The 19,824-nt window shown below is 38.5% G+C and overlaps 1 protein-coding gene and 1 pseudogene across 1 annotated transcript in view; both read left to right on the top strand.

Moving 5' to 3' along the window:
• Positions 1-19,824, top strand: part of LOC106028065 (putative uncharacterized protein FLJ13197) — a 98,856-nt gene that overhangs the window by 1,463 nt on the left and 77,569 nt on the right. The gene's annotated exons all lie outside the window — the stretch shown is intronic.
• On the top strand, positions 685-17,992 carry LOC134474066 (BAG family molecular chaperone regulator 5-like; annotated as a pseudogene).

Genomic DNA, 19,824 nt, shown 5'->3' with positions numbered 1-19,824 from the left:
AAAGAACAAAGGGCAAATTGGTTCAATTGTTTTAGACCTGGGTAATGTTTTAAAACATGTCAGCCTCAGTCTATAGTTTGCTGTTGCTACAAGATCTTTTAAAAGCCTTTTGAGTTCACCATCCTCACTTTTATGCTTAGTCTAGGCATGGTGCTTCTTAAAACATAGCGATCCATGTATTTCCAGCCCCTTTCATATTAAGCAGTCATAAAAATTAGCACTCAGTAACGTCAAGGAAATGAAATTCCGTACTGTCAGTAATGGAGGTACATGAAAGACCACGTGGAGGACTCCCAGAACAGTCACTGGTTGTGTGCAATCGTGCAGTCCCATATGCTTAATCTTTACAATGTACAGGTGAGAGGCTTTTTAATGAATAAAAGATGCAGGAAAAAAGTTGAGTTTGTGTGGGTCGCTAATTGCATTTCATTGATCACCGATCTGTGTTGAGAATTTTGAGCATGTTAGTGCCTGTCTCATGGTAGGAGCTCAAAAAATATGAATTTCACTCAGAAAACGAGGAGTGATGAAAACATGATATCCCCAAACCATGTTGTGTGTTCCACTGTTCATTTGAGAAGCGCCCAGAGGTCTGGTGGAATAGGTTTGATAGAAATGTGACCCAAGATAAGAAGGGCGTCGTGCAGGAGGCAGCTTCAATGAAACTGATATAAAAATGCAGCCATCTAATGTCTGGTGGTGCAGTGAGGGACGTGGCGATCCTTAAGGTGTCCAAACTGGAACTGCCCAAAACCGCCCATGACTCCTCCCCTTCCCTAACAAGGCGCGCCCATGACTCCTCCCCTTCCCTAACAAGGCTGGGCCTATCATTCCTTGAGCCTTCCTGGGTCACTTCCCACTCCTCTGCCACTACCTTGGCCCAGCCTATTGCCAGTGCCTTGCTGGGCATCCTATTGGTGGCCTGGCTGAAGTGTGAGAAAGGAGGGGGACAAGGAAGTAAGAGTGCTTTTCAAAATTCAGACTTGCTTCCCACCCTGCTGACCTGGCTTCTAGCTCTCATTATAGCTTCCTTTTTCCTTGTCTTTTCTCTTGTGCTGAGACAAAATAACTAATGCCCAAAATTAAGAAAGGAGAGCTTTATTTAATTCACAGTTTGTAGAAGTTTTAGTCCATAAACAGCTGGCTCCAGAGCAAGGTGGCCCGACAGAGGGGCAGCTGTTCAAGGTGGCAAAAGCAACAGAAGGGGGACAACAAGCCTCTTCCTGCCTTATATTCTAAGCAGGCTACCCCCTCCCAGAGCAGGTGTAACTCACACCATCTCCATGCTCTCCTCTGGCACAGAATGAGGATGTTTACAAAGTGAGGCCCCTATGCCCCTGCTGAGTCCCTTAGTTAAACTTCTAAAGGTCTCAAGTTGACATAGTGTCTCAACTCTTACACTCCCTGTTCTCACTTTCTATTCTGCTGAGCTTTACACCTTTCATGGGGAGCTCACTTGTCCACCCCTGGCCCTTTGCACATGCACATTTTTCTAGGTGGAAAAGCCTTCCTACCTTTTCTCCCAACCGGGCCTCCACTCCCATGTCCTTAAAACCCGGTAAGCCTTGATTTGTATGACACGTTCTCCAAACTATATCTTCTTTCAGCACCATCTCATGCCTCACCCCACTAGGACAAGTCAAAGTGTTCTTTCTTGGTGCTTAGTGGCACCTGGGTTTCACCTCTTGTAACACTTTCCATTCTTTCAAGTGGGTAATTAATGCTCTCTTTTTGGCAGCAGAATGGAGAGACTGTGAAGACAGGAACTGTGTCCTTTTCCAGGGCCCAGCTGTTGAGTGGGTGATGTTGTGTCAAAGTACTAAGCTGTAGGAATTAGGAGGAAGGGAAGGTCTTCCCCAGCTGAAAAGATGGGAGGAGGTTTTGGGAATGCAAGGAGTCATGACGTGTGCTTAGATAAATCAGAGGCTCAGCCATGGTTGGGAGAGGAGAAGGCTCTCCCTTCAGCAGGGAGATGGAGTGGAGTCTTAGGTTTTCTCTTATTCCTAACACTAGCATGGTGCCCGGCACACATGTGTTCAGTGAATCCTAAATTCAAGAACTATCTCAGGCTTAGTGAGGGGTAGCTGCCTTGCCCTTGTTCCTTGCTGATGGCAAGCTGATGACTAATTTAGGTTCTGAACAGCAGGTTGTGGGTAAGGGTTCTCTTCCCTGATATCTGATGGGCCATTGTTCCTCCCAGCCAATCATTACATACCCAGCTTGCGTGTATGATCCAGTCCCCGTCACTGGTACATGAAGGGAAGTGTGCATTAAGTTTGGATTGAAGGTGTATCTGAGAAGCTCATGTGTTCAGAGATGGGGCTTTTGGAAAATGATTGGATTAAGGGGTGAGTTCCCTCCATGGATTAATACAGCAATGGACATAATTTGATGGGATTATTCAGAGGTGATGGAAATTTAGGAGGTGGGGCCTAGCTGAGGAAGTTAGTCTTGAGGGCATGAACTTGGGACCTGGATCTTGTCAACTCTGGCTCACTCTGTGTTTCTTCATTGCCCTGAGTTGAGTAGCTTGGTTCTGCTATACCCTTCCACTGTAGTGCTGTTCCTCATCACAGGCCCAGGAACCACAGGGCCATGATGCCATGGACTGAAACCTCTAAAACTGTGAGCCAGAATAAGTGTTTTCCTCTTTTAAATTCTTTTTCTCAGATATTTTGTCATAGCAGCAAAAAGCTGAATAACAGTACACTAGGGCCTTATGGGAAATAATTTTCATCTTAACAAGAGACCCCAGACCTGCTTTGGAAGTTGTGATGTAAGGATGTGATGTTTAAAGCTGTGGCAACCATCTTGTGATCATGAGGAGAAAGTCAACATTTCATGTTTCCATATGCATAGTTCTTTTCTCACGTTAGTTTTCAGCTCAATTATTACCTCTTCAGGGATGACTTCCTTGAATACACAATGTAAAATGTCCTCCCCCTTCTCCACTCACTGTCTAATTATTATGGTATTTTGCTTAATTTTTTAAATACACTATTAGCTAAAATTACTATGTTCTGTTTTTAGAAGAATATTTATTACTTTTTTTCTACTTAGAATATGAGAGTAGGGGCATTCTGTTTCAGTCTTCTAAGATCCTCGAACAATGTGTATCAGAGGAAAGATGTTGCCATAAGTATTTGTTGACTAGTGAATGAGAACTAAATGACCACAAGACAATACCACTGTGAAGCTTGAAAGTTGAGATTAATTTAGAGCCTGGTGAACACCCTCATTTTCTCTTTTGAGTTTACATCACAGTTTCATTGCACGCAGTTCTGATATAGCAATATTCTTCTCTTTAAATTTTAGAACTTTTCTGTTTCTGCCCTAATGTTTCTGCTCTTCTTTTAACTATAGCCTAAGTTACAAAAGCAGAAAATCGTCATGTGATTGTGAAATTAAGAGCAGCATAGATGTACCTACCTTAAAGGAAACAAAGCCGTATGTTTTGAAGTAAAATTGGAAGCACTAGGTTGAGGGGTATCCATCTCTGAACATTAGACAGGGTTTGGAAAATCTCTTCAGCATCTCTACGAGCTGCCACATAGCCACCTCTGTGTGCATGCATCCATTCACCCAGTTTAGAGTTACTAGGAAACAGTGGGAATGAATTAGATGATCAATAAACTGATGAAGAGCAAACTCAGTGTGTGATCCCCCAACCCTGCCCCACCCAGGACTGTTCAGTGTTTCTGTTGCAGGTGGGCAGTTTTCTTAGCTTGTGTTTGGCAGAGCCTTTGCAGTCCAAGGACTAAAGCACAACAGTTGAGATGCTGGCTCTTGGAATCCGTGTTAGAAAGATAAAGCAGAAGGAGGCTGCAGAGAGGAAGCCAGGGTGCGGGTCATCTGGATATTCTAAACAGCTGAAGGTGGGCTTGTTAGAAATAATGTGATGAGTGGCCTGGAAGGTTCAAGGTGAATAGTTAGAGTGGGGACCTGTGAGTTTAGCTCAACATGAAGCACTCCCAGGGAACAGCATCGTCCAGACATTGCCTATGGAAGTGGGAGTTGGAGGGGAGCTGAGAAAATCCCTGAAGTTTAGGAAACAAGAAGCAAAGTGATGGGGGTATTGAATGTGATTCCACGTAGATCCTGAAATTGCCCAGAACTAGGCCAGAAGGAATCTAGCATAAAGCTTTGGTCCTCAGATCACATGTTCATTCCAAGAGAAAAATTCATCAAGAAACTGAGGGAGGGTGGCAACCAGGAGAACATAGATAGAACATACTCTCCATTTCCTGTAGTTAATTCTGCTTTCCCTGAGTCATAAGCAAGTAAAAAATTATCACTCATATTCAGTTATTTATTTTTGTAGAATATGTCAATAGCTTCTTTTTTTACTTGTTATTATAAATACGTTATTTCTACATCATTGAGAATTTAAGTCAGCTCTTGGGATTTGACAGGGATCTTAAGGTATTGTGTATAGTATTGTTTCAAAGGAAAGTATAGATTTCAAATCAGTGCTGAATTGAGGGCTGGTGGTTTGGTTTCTGTTGCTTTAATAGTGTACCACAGACTGGGTGGTATAATTTGGATATATTTTGTTCCCCAAGGATTTCTGTGTCGGTAGTTTGGTCTCCAGTGTGATAATGTTAAGAGACAGTGGGACCTTGGAAAGCAAGGGCCTCCAAGGGTCTCTGGAGATTAGCCCTCAGGAGGGATCAAAGTTGTTCTCTGGGGGCCTTAAATTAGTTCCCATAAGAATGTTAAATTTTTTAAAATTTACTAGTTCAAAAATAATAAGTATTCATGTAGTGTTTTAATCTATTTTCTGAGCAAGATTCCACAGAACCAGTAAGATGCAAAGAAAAGAAGTGTAGTATAGTTTGGCTCACACTGTAATCCACAGTAAAGGAGCCACATCTGGCAATGTCCTTTCTATTGGCAGTGTTTCAAGGTGCTGCAGGGCATTCCATAGCAAATGATGGCGCACACATCCTGTCTCTTCTGTTCTCTCTGCCTCTTCTTATAAAGCCACCAAGATTCAATCATGGGATCTCTACCCTAGGGACCTCATTAAGTCCTGGTCACCTTCTGAAGAGCTTCACCTCTGAACGCTGTAGTGAGTTTGAGATCCCACCTCTTAATGTATCATACCAGGGATGAAATTTTGACAAATGAGTGCTGGAGGAACACTCTTAACCATGTCCAAACCATGGTATGCACTTTGATTTTGTCTTTAAGGTTCTTATAGTCTTGCAGATGAAATTGTACAAGGTCAGGAAGTCCCCAGAATTCTTCATGAGGGAGGTGACATGAGGGAGACTTGAACTCCATTGGGGGAGGAGGAAGGCACTGCTAATCCCAGTTTAGGGATCTAAAAATGGGACAGGAGCAAAACAATCAGACCAAGGGCTCACTGAAGTGGTGTGACACAGAGCGGGACAAGTCAATGAAGGCATATCATGGAGAAAGTTGGAAATTGATGTTGGTAAACTGTGGAAAGCTTCTGAATAGGTGAACTGCATGATTTCATATAAAAATGGTGTTAAACATAACCTTGAAGTTCACAGGGCAAAGCAGAGAGCAGCAACTGTTGCACGTGTGCCAGCGAGTCAAACAGATATCTGCACCTGGATTTGTAGTCAGATTACACCCCAAATACCCATCATTGAAAGTTAATCTTGATTGTCCACTTGACTGGCTGGAGAATACCAGGAAACTAGCAGAGCACACTACTGGGTACATCAGTGAGGGTTCTTCCAAAGACCATGGGCATATGAGACAACCAAGTAAGAAGAGAGACCTGCCCTGGACATGGGTGGCATCATCCAGCAGCCTGGGGCGCAGATGGAACAAAAGCAGAAGGTGGGAGCACATACTTTCGCCCTCTGCATCCCAGGTGCCCCAGAGTGAGCAGCTTTCCTGTCATACTCTTTCATACTGATGTTTCCATCTTACCTTAAGTCTAGAAGACAAGTGACCATGGACTGAAACATCCGAAACCCTGATAAATCTTTGCTTCTTTAAATTGACATTCCCAAGAATTTTGTGATAGTAATGAATGATCTACCAAATATCAGAGCTTAGCCCTACAGGCACCTTAGAGTACTGGCAGTTCACCTTATGACTGCATGGCTGGCTGGCAGATGCCACTAGGTACCACTGCCCAGTATCACCAAAGTATTGTGTTTTGCAAGCCCAGGCAAGATCAAAATTCAAAATCTGAAATACGGTTTCTTCACTGTGTATCATGTTTGCACCATCATAAAGTGGACAAGCTATCATAAACTATCGTAGAGTCTGGAATATTTGTGTATATATATATATATATATATATATATATATACATGTATATACACACATACCATCTCTTGCTTACTACTTCATACATGCAAAAATATGTCTTTCTCCCTTGGTGACTAAGCCAGCAGAGACAATATGTGAAACACACTCAAGGGACCTGTTTAGCCTCTTACTTTTTCTGCTTGTTCCTAACATGCTGCGTGTCCACATCTCTCATACCTTCAGCCTGCAATATCTCCGTGTGTGACATATACAGTCACCTGGCATTTCTGGTCCTTGGTTTCTAAGAGGACTTCAATGTTTTATTCCTCAGGTTCCCACTCTGCCTACTGGCTTTGCACAAATGTTTTGGAGGTTTTACTGATCTGACCATGGAAACAATCACACTTGCTTGTGCTTAGCAACAGCAAATTCTTCATCAGCTTTAGAATTTAAAAACTTTAACAAGAAAATGTGAAAATGATAATAATGGTTTGTGTGAAGGTATAGGGTGTAGAGTGGAGTGATATTTTTTCTTTACCCTTCAACACTTTTTTAAAAAACTTAACATGTATTAATTTGGTAAATAACTAGAAAGAAATGAGCACATTGCAAATAATTAAAGGCAGGACCTCAAGGAGAAGTTTGCAAGCTGGCCTCTGGCAAGTGCCCAAACTCAGTGGATGGCACCGGGGTGAGAGGGAGGGGAGGCTCTCCAGGGTAAAGGCAGTAAGAGGAGGTGAACATCTTTTATTGACCCTTTGGGTTTTTAACAATAGCCACACCAATAGTTGGACCTGTGTAACCAGAAACTAGAATTCTTCCTCAGAATAATACGCTTATGCTTGAAAACCTCTCCAAAGAGATAAAGCTAAAAACCAGAAGAGCCAGCAAACCAAACTGAATAAAACCCAAGTTCCTATTTCTCAAGACACGCACTTCCTGGAGCACAAGTCCACTCCCCGTCTCCTGTCTCCCGCAGTCCTTCGCCAGGATAGATTGAGTTCAAGGCCAACAGCAGAGTCAGCGACTAGGGACATGCCTGAAAAGGAGCTGACCTTCTGTTCCCCCAACACCAAGATATGTCTCGTGTATGTCCTCACCGTTTCCTTCTAAGTGACATTTGTTTGTCTGTTATTGTTCTTAAGGTTTTCTGGGTAACTACAAGCAACAGACCTTGTTAGTTCCTCTTGAGATTGGCCACTACTCCCCACCCTTATTTCTCACCTCCCAGCATCCTGTTTGTCTCCCTGACTCTGTTCCCCACCCTATCCCCACCCCCATTCAGCTACCAGACCTTTGAGCCCTCAGTAAATTAATTTTAACTCTTAATTTTATCATGTGTTCTCACACTGAAGAAGGCTTACATCTATTCCATTTCTTATTCTTTGAATTCTAATTATTTGAGCTTTTTATCTATTGTATTTATTATACCTTTAAGATTTTTCCAGATAGATACCCAGAGTTTACCTTTCTCTCTCTTGTTTTGAAGTTACTGTCTTTGCAGAGCATTCAAAAATAATAAAGGGGGATAAAAGGAAATATGGGAATTTTGAAATATGTACAGACTATTTTGGTAATCTTTGCCTATTTAAAGTTACCTGCTGTATAAGAACAATAACAAATCTACAAGGTGTTGCTCATATTAGTATGATGCTTGATTAGATCTTAAACAATACTTCAGCTAGTCAGTGATTTAGTATGAACTAGGTAAGCTTTCTGTCACTGGGATGAAACTTGTAAGAGAAAAGGTTTATTTTGGGTCCCAGGTTTGGAGGTTCTGATCCCTGGTTGGTTGACCCCCGGCTTTGTACAAGGCAGCACCTTATGCATAGGAGTGCCTAGTGGAGCAAAGTTCCCCTCAAGGCCTGGACACCAAACAGAGAGGAAGGGGCGGAGGTTCCCACAATCCACTTTGACCTAAAGACCCCAGTGACCTAAAGAGCACTCATGAGGCCCCACCTCATAAAGGATCTACCAAGAAGTTCTTCCTGGGGACCAATATTTTTTTTTTAATTTTAAAAAGAATGAAACAAGGCAAACCAAAGCAAAACAGAACAAAACAAAACAGATAAGAGTAAAGCAAGGCAAATAACACAGGACTTCAAGACAAGACATCAGGAAGTCAACAGTGGCTATCACAGTGTCACTTGGTTTCTTGGAAATAGTTGTCCATACCTTCACACACAATATGTTAATACAAAACCAAGTAGTATAAAAACAATCAAAACGAGAATGAAAGCCTTACAGGTCTTCAAAACTAGATGGTAGAAAATCAATGACTACCATGTTGTCTTCTGTTTTCTTCCAAACAGCTGTCCATACCTTCACACATACTGAAATCAAATAATTGAAAAAAGATTAAAGCCAATTAAAACCCAAGAATAAAAGCATTATTACACTTCAAAACAAAATGATAGGAAATCAGCAATGGCTACCATAATGTCTCATTTTTTTCATCATAGCTATACTAAAATCACACATACTAAAATCAATTCTTGTAAACTCTTTATGTGAAGTTCTAGGCATATATATGCCTATACAAGTACATCTGTCCTTTCTGTATTAGAGGGGAAAACTAAACAAAATATAACAAAGTATAAGAAAAATAAGCAAGACTCAAAACTATAACAAAAAGCCCAAAACAGTAACAATGTAGGCTTTTAAAACAAGGTGGTAGGAACATAACTAATTTTGTTGTTTTGCATAGTTATCTTTGAAAGTCTTACTCAGATTATCAGATATAGTCATGCAATCTTGGTCTAGTCCTGCAGATGTTAACTATTTTGTTCCAAGAACAGTAGAATTAGTAGTATAATCATCTTAGTAATCTTAAGTATATGTATACAAATCTGTTTGTTTTTTCTTCTTTTCTCTTCTTTTCTCCTTTCCCTGGCTGAGTTGTTTTTCTTCTTTGATCAGTTTCTTAAGCCTTTCACAATATTTGTTAAAGATTTTGTATCTTATTTACCCTTTAAGTGTCTTATACTAGGGAGATAATATGCTATTTACACATGTGAGTTTTAGTTACTTCACTTGAGTATGGTCTCAAGTCACATTCATTTATGTATAAAAGCCTCAATGTGGTCTTTCTTTATAGCTGAGTAGTATTCCATTATATAAGAATACATGATTTTTGTCTATTCCTCAATTGATGGGCATTTGGGTTGTTTCCAAGATGCAGCTATTACAAATGTTATAAACATAGGTACACATATATCCCTGTGGTATTATGTTTTGAGTTCTTCCGGGAATATGCCCAAAAGTGGAAGAGCTGGGTCAAATGGGACCTCCAATCCCAACTTTTTGAGGAACCTCCAGACTGACCTCCACAGTGGTTGCACCAGTCAATACTGACACCAACAGGGCAAAAAAGTTCCTTTGTCTCCACAGCTGGGGACCACAGGCCTTTTGTGGACATTCAAGATGCAACTATAGCATGAAATATCTATGCTTTCAGTTTTTCTTATAGTTGTAGCAAATGCGTTTATTAGCTATAAAACATTATGGAATCTAACAGTTAAAATTTGTAGATTTATAAGAAATTTTAAACATTTTCTAGAATATCATAATGAAAGGTAATCAGTGTTGTAGAACAACTGAATATATTGTTACAATATCATCACAGAATAAGTTTGTTCTAAAATCAGTGTTTTTAGGAAAGGAAAGAAACTTTCAAGACTGTTCAACTGTTGCTACGCATTAGTTTATTCTGTTCCCTTTTATGTGCTGATTAGTGAAAAGGAGATTCACAAGAAGCAGAAATCAATGATGATGAAGCCTTAAACTCATATTAATGGTATCTTAGGTTTTTTCTTACTATTTATGAATACCTGAAGAATGAAGGGTTCTCCAGATTCATACAAGTGTTTCTCCATTTTCATGTTTGTTTATTATGGGACAAATTTTTCAAATATGATTTATTTTCTGTCACTTGGTACTTAGACGATGAAGCGTCTCAAAGAAGTTTCCAAGAGTAAAGAAGTGACAGGATGAATCTTGCCAAGAATTTATTACCCTGACCCAGGAGATAAACTCTGGGCAGATTCGCGGTTCTCCTTCTTTCCCTCAGCAAGTATCTCAAGACTCTCCCTTTGTATTGAATTGGAAAATATCTTGCTTAAAAGCAGTGCTGGGGACTTTGTGGTTTTTCATGAAGTGTTCGTGGTCTCAATTTAGTGGAGTGATGTAGGTAACAGGAAAATCACTTGTGTTTCTTAGTGTATTTCTTTTCTTCTATACTTGGAGAAAAAGTATGACTAGATCCTTAGAAGAGAAAAAAAATCTTGCTGATTGAATCTAGAGCATTTGGTATAGATGACCTGACAAAGATGCATTGTGAGATTCAGACACAGTGATTGCTGTGTCTGATGCCTCCCCCATCACACTGTTGGTTATGTTATTTCAGTTCCAGATAACACTCCTTTTCTTCTACAGGCTTTAGAATCTAGGGAAGGTAAAGCAAGGTTTACTTAGCCTCTTTTTTAAAGAAAACTTTTCCTATATCTTTTTTTCAAGATGATATAATTCAAATTATCTTTCAAAAACTTTTTGAAATCCAAAAAAAGAATTCCTTCAAAAAATTTAAAAGTCATTTTTGTACTTTACATTATTACCATCAACTCCTGTGGGGTTAATATCTCTAGTAAGCTGAAACCCTAGAAGTTGTTTATAAGCTAATAATAAGGCAAAGTCTGTCTTTTTATTGTTTTTGTTACAAGTCTTTATATTTTATAGTTGGTTCTGTGTTAATCTAACAATAAATTTCCTTAACAATATAAATGACTTTAAATTTAGTTACCCATACAAAGGATGTTTACGCAACTACTAATATGGTACTGATTTATATATTTATATTTTATCCATTTTTATGTATCACTTGCTTTTGTACCCTTGAATTATATTCCTGAAAATATATACTTTACTCCAAAAAGTACTATGTAGACTCTAACTTCCTAAGGAAATATTAAATGGTATATTTAATATATGATAAAAAGTTCTATGCAAAATGTTCTATTATATCACAAAAAAGTAAAGAGATTAAAGGGGATTAAAGGAATAATAATGCTTGCTAAAATAGCCAGACTGTGACAACCTTGCCTGTGAGTTTAGGAATCCTTAGACTCAGTTATCTTTGCTTATCATTATTTCTTGGATCCAATTAAGAAGCACAACATTGGGCTGGGGATATAGTTCAGCACCACAGTGCCTGTCTGGCAAGTGCATGGTTGTAAGTTTGATTCCTGATACAAAACAAAGAAATGAACAACAATAACAACAACAACAACAACAAAAAAACACGTAACTTTTCAAAGGTCATTTGAAGATGGAATCAAATGGTCAGAAAGCAATTTGAGTATTATACTAATTTTCCCTAAAAACTTCTTATTAAGTTAAGAGAAAAAGAATTTTTCTTGGAAAGAGCTAGTGACCCCTCCCCAGATGACCCTGGGCAGGTCTGTGAGAGCAAATGTGGTTCCTCCCTCCATCCAGAGGACCCCAGTGGGCTATGGGCCAGTGATCCTTCTTTCATCCAGAGGAACCTGGGTGGGTCTGCAAGATCCTCAGTCATACAGTAGGGCCCTGGCAAGGGCATAGACTATGCACAGGTAAGGTCTTGCATCCTGGAAAAATCTGAAGCATCAGTGGCAATATCAGTTAAGGGTTGATTGACATCAATACCCAACTGACTCCACAGGAGGAAATCAGGTAACTGGCATCTCCCTACACTGTGGGACCCAATGACTGTATGAACACCAACCACACAGTAGGACCCTAACTAAGATGCACATGGTGGACAGGAAAAACTAGCAAGATTAAAAGACTGAAATATTAACCAAGAGGTGAAAATGACAAGATGAAAAAACAAAATGTAATCTCAGACCTCTAGCCCATCCAGAACAAGTACAACAGACATTGACATGGAAGTAATTAGAAGACATGCACCTGAAATATCTGAATTGATATCAAATGAATAAAGAAACAAATCCATGAGGCTATAGAGGAAATCAGATCAGAAATAATCTCTCAGGTAAAAAAAAATTGACAACGTTAAGGAATTAATTCTGCATAGCTAGAGAAGACATAGATAAAAAAAAAAGAAGAAAAGCACTACAGGAGCAGTAGAAAATGACAGACTCCTTGAATGAACAATATAGAAAAGAAAAAGTGCATGACATGGATTCAAAGAGCTATCCAGGAAATTAAAAATTTGATTGAAAGCTGGCAAAAATGCTTGAACAAAACTGAAGATAGACTTTCAGACCTTGAAAACAAGATTGTGGCTAGTGATCATTTCAACAGCTCCAAGATGATGGGAAGAAAAGCAATGTAAGACTGATAGGTTTCAATGATAAAGCAGGCATCAACATGGAAAAAACTGGCATAACGAACCTAGTTGCAGAATTAATGGCTGAAAATATCCCAAGCGTGGGAACAGAATCTGACATACAGATAACTGAGGCATATAGAGCTCCAAACAGCCATAACTAAAATAAGTTTACACCCAGACATATCACAACCAAGATCCTAGAAATTCAGCACAAAATTAGAATATTAAAAGCTGTTAGAGAAAAGAAACATTATCTATCAAGGAAAGCCCATTAGAATAACGGCCAACTTCTCAACACAAATCCTCAAGTCAAGAAGATCTGGGGGTGAAGTATTTCAAGATCTGAAAGAAAACAACTTCTAACTCTGATACACTCTACAAAACTATCTTTGACAGTTAATGGTGAAATAAGGTACTTCTTTGACAATGAACAACTGAAGAAATTCATGTCCGCCAACCTAGAAAGAGTACTGCAAGATATTCTAGATAGAGATAAAAATGACCTCAATTCCCAAAGCATTACCAGAGAGAAACCACCAGGCAGAGCAAGCAACTAAACAGGGGGAAAAGCAGGGAACTAATAACAAAGATAAGCCAATGCATATCAGTTATAACCACCAATGTAAATGGCCTCATATCACCAGTCAAAAGATGCAGATTGGCAGAATGGATTAAGAAATAAGATCCAACAATATGCTGTATACAAGAAACACATTTAACTAAAAACGAAACTCATAGGCTAAAAGTCCAAGGATGGAAAACAATAGTCCAAGCAATAGGCCCCAGAAAAAAGCAGAGGTAGCTATTCTGTTAGCAGAAAATTTGAACTTCAAATCAAAACTGATCAAAAGAGATAAAGAAAGTCACCACATACTTGTTAGGAAAAAAATTCAAGAGGAAGCAATAACAATCATATATATATATATATATATATATATATGGGAGCACCCAAGTCCATAAGAAAAATTTTAATAGACTTGAAAAATCAAATACACAATAACACAACTGTAATGGGGAACCTTACTATCCCATTATAACAAAGCAATAGCACAACTAGACAAAAAGTCAGCCAAAAAAAAAAAAAAAAACAAAAAAACAAAAAACTGAATCAAACGTGAACAAATGGGCTTATTAGATATTTGCAGTATTCCACTCAATGACATCAGAATAGCCAAATTCTTTTCAGCTGCACGTGGGATGGTCTATAAAATAGACCATATACTAACCCACAGAACATGTGTAAGTGAATGCAAAGGAATTGAAATAATCCCATGCATATTATCTGACCATAGCACAATGAAATTGGAAATTAATGGCAAAAGAAACTGCAAAGATTCCATAAGCACATGAAAGTTAAGTAGCACCCTCTGGAACAACTAATAGGTGACAGAGGAAATTAAAGAAAAAATTAAACAATACCTACAGTCAAATGAAAATGCAGATACAACATACCAACATACCTATGGGATGCAATGGAAGCAGTCCTAAAAGGGAAATATGTAGCAGTGAATTCTCACATCAAGAAAACAGAAAAAGCTGGGCTAGGGATTTAGCTCAGTGGCATAAATGCCTGCCTGGCAAGTGCAAGGTCATGAGTTCAATCCCCAGTACCAAAAGAAAAGAAAATACAAAAGAAAAAGAAAAAGAAAACAGAAAAAGTACAAATAAATGACCTAATTTGCACTTCAAGCTTCTAGAAAAAGAAGAACAAGTGAAACCAAAGCTCTCAGAAAGGGGGAAATTATAAAGCTCAAAACAGAAATTAATGCAATTGAGATGAGAACAGTACAAAGAATTAATCAACTGAACAGTTCTTTGAAAGAATAAAATTGATAAAGCCCTAGCCAACCTTATCAAGAAAAGGAAAAAAAAAAGCTTACATTCATCAATAGCAATGAAAAGGGTGAAATCACTACAGATCCTGTGGAAATTCAGACTATCATCAATACCTACGTTGAAAATCACTACTCATTGTGGGCCAGGAATTTAGCTCAGCAAGCGTAAGTGCCTGCCTAGCAAGCTTGAGGTTGTGGGTTCAATCCCCAGTACCACACACACACACACACAAAATTACTGCTCATACAGGTTGGAAAACAGAAGAAATGGACAAATTCCTAGAAACATGAATTAATAAAGCTGAATTAAGAAGATATTAAATTTTTTAATAACCCAATATCCGTTAATAAATTTGAAAATGGAATTAGAAACTTACCAACACAGAAAAGCCCAGGTCCAGATTTATAATTGAATTCTAGAAGATATTCAGAGAGGATTTAATGCCAACACTCCTCAAACTCTTTAATAAAATTAAAAGGGAAGCTATTCTCTCTAACTCATTCATGGAGGAAAGTATTACCCTAATTCCAAAACCAGAGAAAGACTCAACCAAGAAAGAGAACTACATGCCAATCTCCCTAATGAACATAGATGCAAAAATCCTCAATACTAGCAAACAGAATGCAGCAAATCATCAAAAATATTATATACCATAACCAAGTGGGATTCATCCCAGGAATGCAGGACAGTTCAACATACGCAAATCAATAAACACAAGATACCATATCAACAGAGCCAGAGACAAAAGTCTCTTGATCATCTCAATACATGCAGAAATAGCATTTGATATATGCCATCACTTATTCAAGAAAAAACCCTAAAGAAAATTGGAATACATGGTTTCTACCTCAATTTGATAAAAGCCATCTATGACAGACCAACAGCCAACATCATACTAAACAGACAAAAACTAAGATTTTATCCTGATGGACAAGGCAAGGATGTCCACTATACCACTCTTACTTAGTCTAGTTTTGGGAACATTAGCCAGAGTAGTTGTACAAGACAGAGAAATAAAAGGAATTAGGATAGGAAAAAAGGAAGTTAAATTATCACTATTTGCAGATGACATGATGTTCTGCACAGAAGATCCCAAAAATTCCACCAACACTACCAAAGTTAATAAAACTCAGCACTGTAGCTAGATACAAAGTCAGCACTTAAAAATCAATATCATTCCTGTAGACAGGCAAGAAACTCACTGAGAAAGAAATTATGGAAACAGCACCTTTCACAGTAGAATCCAAAAAAAGTGAAATACTTAGGAATCAATTTAACAGAGGATGTAAAAGATCTATATATTGAAAATTATAATACTTTGAAAAAGGTTGAAGGGGATATCAGAAAATGGAATAATATTCCTTCCTCATGGATAGGATGAACCAACCTTGTAAAAATAGCCAAACTCCCAAAACTAATATACAGATTTAATGCAATCTCAATCAGAATACCATTAGCATAGCTCACAGATCTAGAGAAAACATTCCTAAAATTCATTTGGAAACAGAAGAGACCTGGAATAGCAAAGACTATCTTGGCAACAAAGACAAGACAGGAGACATCACAATCCCTGACTTGAAATTATACTACAAAGCTACTGTGATAAAATCAGCATGATATTGGCATGGAAACATCTGAGGATCAATGGATTAGATTAGAAGATGTGGTCACAACTACAAAGACACTCAGCTATCTTATCATTGACAAAGGAGTCAGACATGTTCACTGGAAGAAAGAGCCTCTTTAATAAATGGTACTGGAAGAATAGGCTTTCCACATGCTGAAGACTAAAACTAGATACATCTATCTCTATACACTAAAGTCAAAATAGATCAAAGATCTAAATATTAAAACAGAAACACTAAATCTACTGGAAGGCAAGGTAGGTAGAAATTTTGAAGACATGAGTAGGCAGAGAGTTCATTAACAAAACCCAAACTGCACAGGAAATACTTCAACGAATCCATAACTGGGATCTCACCTTATTAAAAGGTTTTTGCACATGAAAAGAACCACAGTGTATCTAAAGAACAATAATCACCCTCCAGTTTAAGGAAATGCTTGTACAACTTAATACAACAAAAAGTATGGATATGGGAAACCAACATCCTTCCATTACTAGACTGCAGGAAGTTCAGAAGGAAGTGAAAAGTATGGATCAGCTCCAGTGGTCTGTCAAGTGACAAGAATTACAAGAACCTGGAGAGGATTCTAACAAAGCAATTTTTTGAAGTAGACTTTGCAGATATAGAAGGAAAAAGAGACATTCAGAAAACTAGGAGGAGAGCAGTGCAGGAGACGATACCTCAAAGGGTTGTAGCAGAAAGCAAACCACCCATCCTGCATTGAGATACAGGAGTCCCAGGAGATCCACCGTCTCATGAAAGAGATCTCACCCTTTTACATCAGAGACAACTGCATGATAATGAAACCATGGAATTCATCCAGGATAGCATTCTAAGGATGATCCACATTAAAACTGGAGGAAAAATCTCTTTGCAGAAAGCAAGGTATCACACCCTCTGTGCTGAGCAAGATTATCAAAGACTGCATGTAAAAGCAGCCTTCGCTACCACTTTCTGAATATGTACATACTTCTGTCGCCAAAATCAACTCTGTGATGTGTGAAGTGAACAAGACCAGAGATGTCCTGGCGCTATTGATGGGCATGAACAATAGTGAGACTTGCAGACACTTGTCATGCATGGTGTCGGGGCTTATTGCTGACCTGCTGTTTTAGGTGTGTGTGGACACACAGAGATCAGAAGCTATCAGAGGGAGGTAGTGGAAGACATCAGCAAGTTACTGAAGTATTTAGATTTAGAAGAGGAAACCAGTATAACTCATGCATTTGACCTGAGACAGAACCATTCCATTTTGAAAATAGAAAAGGTCCTCAAGAGGATGAGAGAAATAAAAAGAATTTCTTCAAGCTCAAAACCCTCCTGAACTGTACCTGAGCTCCAAGACAGAACTACAGGCTTTGATTGGATAGCTGCATGAGATGAGTCTTGTAGAAACCCCTGCATCTGGAAGCCAGGAGAAGAGCTTTCATCAGAGTGCAGACCCTGGTCACCCACATCGACCTGAAGGAGGCCGTGGAGAAAAGGAGGCAGTTTGCGTGTGAGGAGTACTCTGCCATAAGGGAGTCTGGGTGGTTCTGGGAAGCCTGCTGGAGATCCAGGGAAAAGTCTTCTCCTTCAGTGGAAATCGAACTGATGAGAACTACATCTGGCTGGAGGAGCTGCTGACCAAGCGGCTGCTGGCCCTGGAGGCCATGGATCCTCAAGGAGAGAAGTGTAAGGGTGCCAGGAAACAGTCGGTGAAGCTAGCCCAGAACATCCTCAGCTATCTCGACCTGAAATGTGACGAGTGGACATACTGAAGTGCCAGAGCTCTGAAGCCCATCTTGCTTGTTTTGCGTTTGATTATCCTTCTGTGTGTTTAGGGAGCGCTTTCAGCTCATGGACCCTAATTGTGATTTACACGTGCATATTTCAATCAGTATTTATGACTTAAGCAAATTATATTCAGGATCTCTGCTGCTTTTGATGTTGCAAAACAAATATTATTACAGCTCATTAACCTTTCCATTTGGATCATCCTTATGATGTGTGGTTGTTTGGTTTGTTTCTTGTGTTTTGCTTGTGAGTTTCTAATCAGAACATGAAATAGAGGCAGCATTTATTCTTAAAAAAAAAAAAAAAAAAAAAAACCTCACCAACAGAGTGAAAAGACAACCCTTGGAGAGGGAAAAATTTTAGCCAACTGTCCCTCAGGCCAAAGACTTTTATCTGAAGGTATAAGGAATTGAAAAAAAAAAAACTCAGGCCTTCCAAATTAAAAGACCCAGTACAAAAATGAACATCTGAGATGATATGTTTCTTAGATGAAGAAACAGAAGAAATAAATATATGAAAAAATGTTCAACATCATTGGTCATTCGAGAAATACAACTTAAAATAACACTGAGATTCCATCTCACTCAAAAAGAATAGTTATCATCAAGAAACCAACCAACAACAAATGCTGGTGGAGATGTGGGCAAAATGAACGCTTCTCCACTGTTGTGGGAGTGTAGACATGTAAAACCACTGTGCAAATCATGTGGAGATTTGTCAAAAAACTAGATGTGGAAGTCCTATTCAATACAGCTATTCTCCTTCTGGGGATTTTTCCAGAAAAATTGAAAACAACATGCCACAGTGATATATGTGTACCCATATTTATAGCAGCAAAATTTGTAATGGCTAAATCTTGGAAACAATACAAGTGCCCATCAACCACAGAATAGATTAAAAAATGTATTTTTATATTATAGAGTATTACTCAGCTATAAAGAAGGATGAACAGGCTTTTATAGATAAATAGATGTAACTCGAGACCAATCTCTTAAAAGAAATAAATCCAACTCACATGTGTAAACATTGTATTTTCTCCATAGTATAAAAAATTGAAAGAGTAAATAAGATCCAAAATATACAATAGATATTTTGAAAGTGAAAGTGCAAGAAACTGCTCAGAAGAAAAAACAACTGGGATGGGGAAAGGAGAAAAGAAAGAAAGGAAAATTATATATATATATATATATATATATATATATATATATATATATGATGGATAATTATACAGCTATTTTCTGTTAGTTCATCAAAAGAACAGTTAATGCTTTCATTGTTTGATCATTTTTTCATGCCTCTATTTTGTAATCTGAGCAACTACTTTTTAGATGACAATATACAATATATTAACCAGTGTTACTCTCCTATTAGTTTTGAAATTCTGTATCATTGTTTTGATTCTTTTTTCATTTAATTTTTTTTCCTTATGCCATCTCATATTTCGTGTCACACAAATTAGGAAAATTACTAACAGTACCAAAAAACACAAGAAAACCCCACATTAATTCTTTACAGTATTTCTTCTACTTATGACTGCATAAACACACTGTAGCTATTTGCTAAAGCCCAGGAGAGCAGCGATTGAATGCATTTCCACATCCTGCTCTTGATTTGGTTCTATCAGAGATGAGTGCCTGTTCAGTCAGAAAACAGCAATGAGAATGAAGAATAGGAAGCTTTGGAAAGGAAATTCCTAACATTAAACAAATAAACAGTGTTTAAAACTAGGGCATGCTGTATGTTTGTTATGGTGTATGAATGGTAAGGCTATACCTTTTGGATGCCATAGCATCCCTGCTGTCTCTGTTATTATAAACCTGTACTTCCCACTTTCAGTGGACCTGTGCCCAAGTTATTAAAGAAACTCGGATACACCAGTGTTCTCTGGCTACTCGTGTGGCCGTGTGGCCATGGATGTAAATGCTGACTGTACTGCTTTCCAATGATTTAATTGAACCCTATTTATAATATTTGCTGGACTCCTACAAGGACATAAGATGACATATTTTTAAAAGTCCTTGT

Source organism: Cavia porcellus, unplaced genomic scaffold (genome assembly GCF_034190915.1).
Source record: "Cavia porcellus strain 051 isolate PalLab524CR breed Dunkin Hartley unplaced genomic scaffold, mCavPor4.1 scaffold_30, whole genome shotgun sequence".
NCBI lineage: Eukaryota > Metazoa > Chordata > Mammalia > Rodentia > Caviidae > Cavia > Cavia porcellus.
The sequence above is the reverse complement of the archived record's forward strand: the minus strand, read 5'-3'. Positions and strand labels throughout refer to the sequence as shown.